Below are 11,692 nucleotides of genomic sequence, written 5' to 3' on the forward strand. Positions count from 1 at the left end.
TAGTGATCACCACTTCCTTTTCTAAATGCTCACAAATCATCCCTAGATCGTATCCAATATGGTGTGTTCCTTTTTACTATCTTGATTGAGGAAATCAATACTTTACAATAGTTTCATTTTCTCTACCCAGTACACTCAAATTTCCTACTAAAAGCAGATGGAAGGCAGCTCATAGATATTATTTAGAATTAATTACTTAATTCTGTATCCAAGGAATTAGTCTTATCTCTGGGTCCTTGGCTCTTCCCTGCATTTATTTGTGGCAACCTGAGGATCACCTCTGCTCTAACTATTAAAAGAAAAATGTTCTGTGATCAATATGGGATGTGTACAGCTCTTAGGAGTGTAAGAAAGGCAGAAAGAGATCAGACTGGTTCAGGAAGTTCCTATTCAAAGGGGAGATCTTCAGGGGATTTGAGGTAGCAGGCGAGAACCCCCTAGTTCATGAGATCATTGAATAAAGAAAGGCATTATTCTTTTTTTTTTTTCATTGGAGTATTTGTATTTGTATGTACGTTTTACACCCTTAGAAAAAGAATCCCAGAATTTTTCCTCCTGTGTGTTTTTGTCTTGCTTCCTCATGGTCCATGGTGCCAGCTGAGGTTGTAAGCACAATGAACCCAAACTGACAAGATAGTAGCAGATTATTCTGCCACTTTTCCAGATCTTTCAATTGAACATCAAAACTGGGGCTGATTACATCACACTTGTTTAATCTGCCTGTGAGGTTCACAACAATTTTTCCTGCTCTGTGACCATCAACGATCTCAAATTCACCAATGTAACCACGCTTTATCATCATAGTTAAGAACAGGACAATTAATTTAGAGCATGGCCAAATGAGAACCTGGTGTTTTCCTCACTTTTCTGCATTGCAGATGCTTTTGAGAGCATCTGCCAGAATGTTCATTCGCACCATGGTGGCAGCACTGCAAGATGGCAGAAAGAGGACTGACATTATTCTAATATTTAAAAATACTGTAGGAAAAAAATACCATAAAAGGGGAGAGAAGACTTATGATTGCTGCTGTCTTGGGAGATCCTAGCGTGAAAATTCTCTCTAGCAATTCAGATCAGCAACACATCTGTTATATATATTATCTATATATCTATAGCTCTCTCTCTCTATATACACATGTATTATGTATGTACATATATACACACATATATACACAACATTACATATGTATGTATGTGAGTGGGGGTGGGTATATATAGTGTGTGTGTATGTGTATATACAATCAGGGAGTTATGTGGGCACACAGAGGTTAAATGCCTATAGTGATACAACTAGGTAGCATAGCAGATAGAGCACCAGACCTGAATTCAGAAACGCCCTCAGACACTTCCTAACTATGCAACCCTGGGCAAGTCACTTCACCTTATTTGCCTCAGTTTTCTCGTCTATGACACAAGCTGAAGAAGAAAATGACAAACCACTCAAGCCTCTCTGCCAAGAAAACCCCAAATGGGGTCACCAAGAGTCAAAACTGACTGAAATGACTGAACAGCAACAACAACAATACAGCTAGAAGTTAGCCTTGCATTTCATTCTTCCTGACTGAACTTTTACCCACTATGCCGCACTAATTTTCTAGGGAAGTTAATTGGTACTCATAAAATAATGTTTCTCCATCTAACGCCATTCCAACCTCATGGATGAGATCAGAGATATAACAAGCTGACCAGGAAAGCTAGACCCTCATACTGACTTTGCAAATAAGTGGATCCATGACCTTCCCTTAACCTTTCTGGACCCTCTCTTTCATCATTGGTAAAAAGAAACTGTTGGGCTAGGTTCTCTTGGAGTTTCCTTCAAAGCTAGTACACAGCTCATCCACACCCTGTCTGTAGTTTATTAATGCTTTTAATTTTTTTTTCATCTTTTTTTGAGCAATATTTCTCAGACTGTGCCAGAAGAAACCATGAAACACTCCAAGTTTTTTTTTTTTTAATGAACTTTATGTTGTTTGTTAATAATAATACTTCCAGAGGATTTTACTACAGGGGTCTTGCCAAATTTCGTTTAAACTGAAGGGTTGTCCTAAAGAAATCAAAGAAAGGAAAAAGGAAAATAAAGCAGCTCTTTCTGTGGTGGTGATTTGGAAACTGAGGGATAACTATCAATTGGGTAATAGTTGAACAATTTATGGTGTACGAATGTGGTGGAATGCTATTATTCTGTAAGAAATGATTACAAGGAAGGTTTCAGAAAAAACATGTACAAGGCATGCCCTATTACATTTATATGTATTTTTTTATCCTGATCTGTGATTTAATCCACATGAGGAATCCCAAGCATGGAAACTTCCTCCACTAAGACAGATTAACAACTCCTAATAACATTGTCTTAGAGAGCTTCCTGAGGCCCTGAGAGGTTCCATGACTTCCTGTAGTCACTGGAATTGAATCCAGGTTATCCTGATTCAGAGACTGCTTCTCTATTACACCATGCTGATTCTTTATACTTCTGACTCTAAGGCCACTCTATCCACTAGGCACATGTGGCCTCCTTATATACATATAGATTTATATCCCTCAACCAGATATGTCTACTGCCTACATGCTGTAATGGGTAGAAGGCTGGCCTCAGTATCATGGATATCTGGGTTTAAGTTCTAACAGAGTTTCTCTCGAAACATCCTGGCATTGTGACTCTGGACAAGCCACTAAACCTTCCAGGGTCCTAGGCAATTCTAGAAGACTAGAAGTGGAAAGCACATACAAATGTGCCTTGTTAAGTTTCCTTATTGAGAATATCCTAAACTGATGACATCATAAGTCCAAATATGAATTACCTAGACAAATATACGTAGTACAAACACAAATCCAGATGGGAATCACTTAGGCAAATGTATGTTACATAGGTATACTTATATATGCATATGCACTTACATTTACATATACTTATATATGTATATGCATTTATATATACCCATGTGCATACTTATACATACGCATGCATTCATAACATATGTACATGTACAAATGCACATACATGTATACATATACATACATGTATTGTGTATAGGTATACACACTATACATATTCACGCATACATACATAGATATACACACATACCTAGGTGATTCACATCTGTGTGCACATCTATGTATATATATGCACCTATATATATTTACCTAGGTTGATGAACTAACTCAGTGGGACTTCCACCTACCTACATTCTATAATCTAGGTTTATAAAAGATTCTGTGACAGATGCTGTGACAGAGAGAGTTTTGTTTAACAGTCTCCTGAGAACAATATCAATGGAAGAAGAAAATAAGGAGACGTGTAACTTGCCAGAAGTTTTCTGCCAGTGTCATGGGAGGCGTTTTGTGCCAAGTAGAAGATGGATTCTTTGTTGATTATAAGTTCTCCAGATTATTCTGTTTGCCAATCATATTGCACTGAGTCCCAGAATACTGGAGGGCCTTCTCAGTGAAATCTAAAATCCTAAGGGGCAGCTAGGTGGCACAGTGGAAAGAGCACCAACCCTGAAGTCAGGAGGACCTGAGTTCAAATCCGGCCTCAGACAGTGGCAAGTCACTTAACCTCGCTGCCTAGCCAAAAAAAAAAAAAAAAGAATCTAAAATCCTTCAAGAGATCTCAAAAGAGATGAACATAGCTATCCTCAGTGGAAAAACAAAACGGTTGGGTGGGTAATAGTTGGATTTGCAGACCACTTGTTAATTGGATCCTAGTCCCTGACATGATGAGTTACATTCAACTTGAGGCTTGTCTCAATAATAACTCTCATATCTTTTCCCTGTATCCAGGGTTTTCCTTGAGAGCACCAAAATTTGTGTCTCCAAGAGATGATCCTTAGCTCATCTGCAAGCATTCAGGCTAACAAGATTTTTTTTATAAAAGATATTTCTTTTACCCAAGCTTCTTGACAATCTGGAAAACTTTACTTCTGGAGGGCACCAAGCAAGCCCTACTCTGATGAATCCCACCTTTCCTTTATGCAGTTTATACAACCCACTTGACTCCTGCTCTTAATCCTATGATATTGTGATTCTAACAGCAGAGTTAGATGGGTTGTTCCTCAGTACATATGGTTCATGACTGTGCTAGTCCCTCTCCTTTTTTGGCAAGGTCTATAGCCTTTAAGTCCAAGGGAGGTAGAGTGGTTCCTTCTCCTTTTCCATCTTCTCTTATAAGACTCTCTTTCTCCTGAAAAGGATCTCTTTCTGTGTTTCCACCTGGTAACAGCCCTTAAGAGCACATAGTTCCCTGTAGAGACTACAGGGAGCACAAAAAAGCCCTATTCATAGAGCTATGCATCTATGTACTTCTGTGTCTCCCATTGGGTATGTGCTTTTATGTATTTCCATGACTAGGCTTCTTTTTCTTATAGTTGCTGTGTCTTGTTTCTAGGTCCTTCACTGGTGCAGGTATCTCTCCCTTCTGTGTCTATCTCTTGGTGAGTATCCTCCTTTAAAGGCCAAGAACAAGGGCCAGCTCATTAACATGTTATCAACTCAATAATGCCCACTATTGCTGCCCAAACAAAAGCCATATTGATGGAGCAATAAGAACCCAAGAAGAGAGAATTCAGACTTTGTCAAGGTAATTTACATTTTGTTTTGGATTGTGTTGGGGAAAGGCGCTTATCTACCTGCTTTGAGTGTGTTGTTAACCCCATGTGATTAGCATAGAAGCTAAGGATCTGAAAAATAAAGTGCCTTGCCTGAGGTCACCCAGCCAATTAGTGGTGCAGATTTGAGACCAGATCTCTTAACTTTGGGCAGCTAGGAGGCTAGAGCAGTGACTAGAGTGCAGGGCCATGAATCAGGAAGACTCATCTTCCCGAGTTCAAATCTGACCTCAGACACTAATTGTGTGACCCTGGGCAAGTTGCTTAACCCTGTTTGCCTCAGTTCCTTATCTACAAAAATGAGCTGGAGAAGGAAATGGCAAACCATTCCAGTATCTTTGCCATGAAAACCCCAAATAGGGTTATGAAGAGGCAGACATGAGTGAAACAACTGAACAACAACAAACTCTTAACTTTAGGTCTAGTGCTCTCGACACTACATCACACTGTTTCTGACCAAAAAAGGAAATTCCTTGTTGCTACAGAAAATAGCAATTTATTCTTCAAAGTGCCATTCTGTCCGCTTTCACTTTTTGTTCTCAGCTCACGGATTCCATGTACAACTTTAAAGAAATATTCTCTAGTATGTTCTCCAAATTAATCATATGGCAAAGGGTTGCAGGCTGGGTCCCACCCCCACTGTGATCTCTGGGACCCAACATATATTCATCAGACACTTCATCTATGGTCACACCATTGGAGTCGGGCCGGCAGTGGTAATTACGTTTTGGGGAGAATGTTGGCTGAGTTCAATGGAGGTCCCGAGCTTATCAAGTCAGATATTTTATGGTTAGACTCAATGGCCTCCAAGGTCCATTCCAGCTTTAAATCTATGACGGCGCAGATATTTTATTTAGAAATGCTACTGGGGCAAGATCCATCATTGTAAGGAAATATTCCCCAGGATGTTTCTTTGATACTTGATCAACCAAAACCCCTTTCCATCAGTAAGCTGCTTTTGTTGTTGTCCAAGGTAAAGTACTCTGGTCTAGAACTCTGTTAAGCATCAGATTCCTTGAGAAGATAGCCCTGAATGGCTCAGGTTTTATGAAGATCAAGAAGAGATAGCATTCCTAAATGCCTTAGAAAAGTAACATCAGTGAAAGAGGCTTCTGTGATATTAAGAGTCTTCCTAGTAGATGACACCATTTGTCCTCGTACCAAAACCCAATGGTAAGGTGAGGTTTGGTGGAAACACCAAGTGTGTTGCATATAAGATCCTTAAGCAAGACCCACATCCAATGATTCCATTCAACCTGACATTGTCTAGTGTAGCTCTTTAAGTTTTGCAAAGTGCTTTAAATGCATTATCTTGTTTTACTCTCAAAACAGGCCCCAGAGGCATCTTAGTCCATATATTGCTGCCCTCATTTTACAAGTAAGAAAATTGGGGCTCAGAATGTAGTGTCACTTGCCTAACGAGCAAAGATAAGATTCAAACCTAGGTTTTATGGCTCCAGGACTAGTCTTCTTTCCATTACCCTATGCTGACTCTTAAAAATAAACAAAGAAGAAAAAAGCCATTGTTGATAGAGTGTAGAAATATATGTTTTTGGTCCTGTAGGAGTGAAGGCCTTTAATATGACCTCACTCTAGCATATCAACAACTGACCATTACTTAAACAACTGTAGAAGTCCAGCAATAACTTGTAGAAGGTCTGGCACAAATATTTTAGAAAATTGTTTCTGCATACTAAGTATCTGAGCAGAAAAAAATGTGAAATTAGAATATTTAGTCTAATTTTCTTAGCAGCTAAACCAATATTGTTGTCAGGCTCCACCTAGAGTAGCACTGACCTATAATAGTAATGAGGGAAACCCTAAACAGAGAGAAAGGTCATCCTCACCTAGGACACGGGAAGCAGTATCCAGTTTGGGAGGAGGGCAGGCTTAATGCAAAAAGCTTGCCTGGGTCAGTTTCCAGGGGGTTTGTGAAAGGCCAAGATCCCAATGAATGCAGTATAATAGAATATTTGTGTTCAGTAGAGGGGAGAGGGTTTCAGCAGTGGTTGACTGCCATTGTTGAGAGGGTAACATTGTAGAAATTGAGTAGCCCCTAGAAGATGTGAAGGTCTTGTTTTGGCTTTGAAGTAGGTGAATCGTGCATTACGTGTACTTTATTTTGGGTAACAGTGCTGAGAACTGTATAAATGTAGAACTTGGTGAGAGGACTGAGCAGTGGGAGGTATGGCAGGCTTCTGTCAGTCAACATGCTGATACATTAGGTACAGCCAGGGGCAGAAAGCGCAAGCTGCTTCTGGGAAAAGACTTAAGATCTCGGCAATCAGACTGAGTCAGACTAAATGTTAATGACCTGAAACTCCATTTCAGTTACTTAATCTCCAAAGGGTTACTTGAATATCTGGTAAATATCTCAAACTCTTTTCTGACTCACCCCAACCAGGCCATGCTTTCCTCACCTTGAGTTTCACTCCTCACTCTTGGAACTTCAGCTCCTCACTAGCACCTTTGTCCCTTGCCCCATCCCTTTCCACCTCTCCTTTATGTATTGTGTTCCCCCATTAGAGTGAAATCTCCTTCAAGTCAAGAAGTATTTATTAAGCACGTGCTAAGTGCTGGGAATGCAAATGCAAACAGAAAGAAAGACAGTCCCTGCCCTCAAGGAGCTTACATTCTAAAGGGAGAAGACAACATCTAAAATAGAGCTAAAAAGCTGGGGATAGTGGGGAGGGCGGTTGAAGTTACTGTGTGAAGGGACACAATAGAAAAAATCCTGTGGAAATGAGTCAGCAGTGCAGCATAGACGGGAATGAAGAAGTGGTTGGCCTGGACCTCCTCTGTAAAATGGATTATCTTGTTTGCTTATATTTTTATCCGTAATATTTAGCACAGTGCCCCACAGATAGTAAGCACTTCCTAATTGTGCTCTCTCTCTCTCTTTCTCTCTGTCTCTCACATACACACACACACACACACACACACACACACACACACACACACACAGACACCCTGTCTATGTATCTATTGTTTCATTGATTAATTGTCTGACTCTTTGTGACACCTTTGGGGTTTTCTTGACAAAGATATTGGAGTGGTTGGCCATTTCCTTCTCCAGCTCATTTTACAAATGAGGAAGCTGAGTCAAACAACGTTAGGTGACTTGCTCAGGGTTGCACAATTAGTCAGTGTCTGAGATCAGATTTGAACTCATATAGGAAGACCTATATGAATTGATTGAGGTCAGATTTGACTCCAGATCTGATGCTGTATTCCCTGTACCACCTAGCTGCCCTATGTATCTTGCATCAATAGATCAGTGTGTCTATGTATGTATTTTGTATCTGTATGTAACCACTGAATATCAGATAATGCTGAAATATTAATTGCCATCTACTCCAGAACAATGTCATTTGTGTAACAGAACTATACAAAAATTGAGAAAGAAGTCCTGACCATTATCACAGGAGTAAAAAATTTCTACAGTTACCTCTCCAGCCCATACTTGAACAATTTGCAGTCATCATCAAAGGGACAGCAAGGTAGCTCAGTGGACAGAGTGCCAGACCTAGAATCAGGAAGACCTGAGTTAAAAAACAGGCTCAGACACTAGCTGTGTGACCTTGGGCAAGACACTTGACCTTGTTTGCCTCAGTTTCCTCATCTGTAACATGAGCTGAGGAAGGAAATGGCAAACCACTCCAGTATCTCTGCCAAGAAAACCCGAAAAGGGGTCATGAAAAGTCAGACATAACCTAACAACAAAAGTTACCATTACTCTCTCTTTTCTAAAGAGAAGAAATGGAGAGTCAGGTTGCTTAACGGAAAGAACAGGAGATGTGGAGTTAGAGGACCAGGATTCAGATCCTTCTTCTGCTTCTTCCTGCCTGTGTGACCTTTGGCAGACTTGTTGAGGAGAAGATTTGGTGGGAGTATAGGGGACACATGATGGCTGTCTTTAGTCACTTGAAGGGCTCACAGATGGAAGAGAACTTTAAATTTTTCTGCCTGGTCCAGGATAGCAGCAATAGATAAAAGTTACAGAGGCCAATTTGAGCTTGATGAAAAGAGAAACTTTTTAAGAATTAAGCAGTCTGGAAGCGGAAGAGGCTGCCTTTGGAGATAGCGGGTTCCTCTTTACTGAATATCTACAAAGGAGCACCAAATGACCCCTTGTCTGAGATACTGTACAGGGAATCTGTATACCTGAACGGGCTGACGGATAGATGACCTATGAAACGCCTTCTAACTGAGATTGTGATTCTGTGGGATCACTTATCTTTCCTGGAGGTTAGCTTTTTTATTTATAAAACAAAAGGGATAGACTAGATGATTTCTAAAATCCCTTCCAGTTCTAAATCCTAGGATGCAACCAGAGTGGTAACTAGGGTTGCAGGACTGGAACTTTGTCCCAAGTAGTCAGATGAAGAGGGCCAGTGGCAGCTATTGTAATGCTTTGGCAGTGTAGAAGAAACAGAATTTAGCACCTAGTAGGCAAGACTAATTAGTTCATCTAGAAAGAACAAAGAGCATAATGCAATGGTTCTTCCCTCACCCTGTCAGTCTTCTACCCTTCCCCATGATGTACTTGAGTCTTTGCCTCTCCATGCATGGAGCAATGGTTTTTCCCCAGCCTCTCAACTAAAGGCACAACTTGTGCTAATTGCCCCAGGATCAGTTTGTGGCTATTGTAATTAACGCAGAAATTCCTAATTACATCATCAAAGGTATGCATGATTGGAAAAGGAAGTGGATTAGTAATTTAATGAGAGTGAAAGATAACAGAAATTCAGCCCAAGTATTACAATGTTATCTGCATCTTAGTAAAAGAACCAGGGGAAGGTCTCATTGAATGGATGCTCTGTGGAGAATTTATGAAAATGAATGGAACATAGTAAAAAATGATGAATGTGAAAAATTCAGGAAAACTTGGGAAGAAAATCAGTCAACAAATATTTAAGCGCTTACCATGTGCCAGGCACTGTGCTAAGTGCTGGGGATACAAAGAAAGACAAAAACATGGTTTCTGCTCTCAAAGAGTCCATATTCTATGGGGATGAGACAATTTAGAAATAACTATGTATATGCAAGTTATGTACCAGATTAAATGGAAGACTTATATGAATTAATTCCGAACAAAGTAAGTAGAGCCAAAAGAACAATTTACACAATGGCCACATTAAAGTAAAAGAAAACAATATTAAAATTTTACTTATAATTGTGTTTTCAGAGGACTGACAGTGATCAAAAGGCATTTATTAAGTGCTTCATACTGCATATGCAAAGCACTGTGGTAAGCATTGGGGATATAAAAGCAAGACTGCCCTTGCCCTTAAGGAGTTGACACAACAAATATAGACCATCCCTTTCACTAAAGGTCCATTTCCCCATCTCCCTTCCCCTCCCCCAAGAAGATTATATACATGGTTTTGCTGGGTAAATTATTTTTGATTGTAGGTCTATATCTTTTGCCTTTTGAAATACCATATTCCAGACACTCCATTCCTTTAATATGTCAGTGGCCAAATCTTGTGTGATCCTGACTGTGGCTCCTCAGTACTTAAATTTTTTCTGGCTATTGTGGAATTTTTTTTTCTTTGACCTGGAAGCTTTGGATTTTGGCTATGTTATTCTCAGGAGTTCTAATTTTTAAAATTAATTTAATTTATTAAATTAAATTTAATTAATTAACATGACCAGTGGATTCTTTCCACTTTCACTTGGTCCTGTGGTTCTAATAGATCGGAGCAGTTTTCATTCATGGTTTCTTGAAATCTAATATACAGGCTCTTTTGGAAGTCCTGGCATTCCAGAAATACAGTGATTTTTAAAACTATCTATTCTTGACCTATTTTCCATTCAATTGTTTTTGAAATGATGTACCTTTCATTTTCTTCTATTTTCTCCATCCAACATCTGACTTTTGTTTTAATATTTCTTATTGTCTTATAGAGTCATTAACTTTTGCTGGATGTGTTCTGTGTCAGAGGGTCTGTCATTTGGACTAGACTTTATTCCTCTTGTAATGAGCTATTAATTTTTCTTCTAAGTGTTTCCTCCAGGTTTGTCATTTCTTTTCCAGTTCTTTCCTATTGAGGTTTTATTTCATTTATGGTATCATTTAAAATCCTTCTTTAAAAAAATCTCTGCTCCATTTTTTCCAGGAATTCTATTTGACCTTATAGCAAACTGTTTTCCTTTGAAACCTTGCTTGTAAATGTCTCCAAGTTAGACTCCTTTTCTGGAGCTATGTCTCAGTCATCTTAATTAAATAATTGTTCTTCATCATCAGCATTTTTTTTTAAACTAATCCTTTCAGCCTTCCTTCCTTCCTGTATGGTGACTTTGTATTAGGGCCAGGCTCTCTACACTTTTAGAGGGAATATTATACCTTTGTATGTTCCTGATCTCTATTATCTAGACTTCAGTGACTATATTCTCTAGGCACTGAATACTCTGTTACTTCAGTTGCAAGCGGTGGTTTAGATTGGGGAGCTGCAAACCTTTAGTGATCTCAGAAATGATTTGACCTAGGGCATGTTTTAACTACTGCCCTCTTGGTTTGCTTTGCAGGCTCTGGACCCTGGTTTAGTCCGGGCAATACAACTGCAGTCTTACATCCTGGTTACTCACTTTTGGGCTGAATTCACAATCCTGTTCTGGCATCAGAGTGACAGAGTTATTGGCCTCGTCCACAGGCCCAGCCCTGGTAATTCTTCCCTAAGGTAAGTCTGAGAAACTACTCTGGGGTAATAGAAACATGTTATAGTCAGGCCCACCTCTTTTTGCATGTGTGAGTTGAATCCACCAATCCAACCACCAGTGGGGACAGAGTGACAGAGCTGCAGACCCAGTCCTGGTTTGTGCCCACTGATCCTTCTTTCAGGGTCAGAGGGACAAAGCTATAGGAGCACTTCTGCTTACTTGTATTTAAGCTGGATTCACAATCTTGGCTTGAAAACATTACCCACTGGGGTTTATCTTTGAATTCTCACTCACTACTTGGTCCTATGTACTTCCTTAGTTTTATATGCTACTTTTTGCTGTTCCACCATCTTGGCCAGTGTACTGAAATACACTTAAATATATATATATATATATATATATATATATATATATATATATATATA

At 39.5% G+C, this 11,692-nt stretch overlaps 1 pseudogene; it reads right to left on the reverse strand.

Moving 5' to 3' along the window:
• Positions 1-526: 526 nt before the first annotated feature.
• Positions 527-922, reverse strand: LOC114046856 (annotated as a pseudogene).
• Positions 923-11,692: the final 10,770 nt, after the last annotated feature.

Source organism: Vombatus ursinus, unplaced genomic scaffold, assembly GCF_900497805.2.
Source record: "Vombatus ursinus unplaced genomic scaffold, bare-nosed wombat genome assembly UNPS02014786.1, whole genome shotgun sequence".
Classification (NCBI taxonomy): domain Eukaryota; kingdom Metazoa; phylum Chordata; class Mammalia; order Diprotodontia; family Vombatidae; genus Vombatus; species Vombatus ursinus.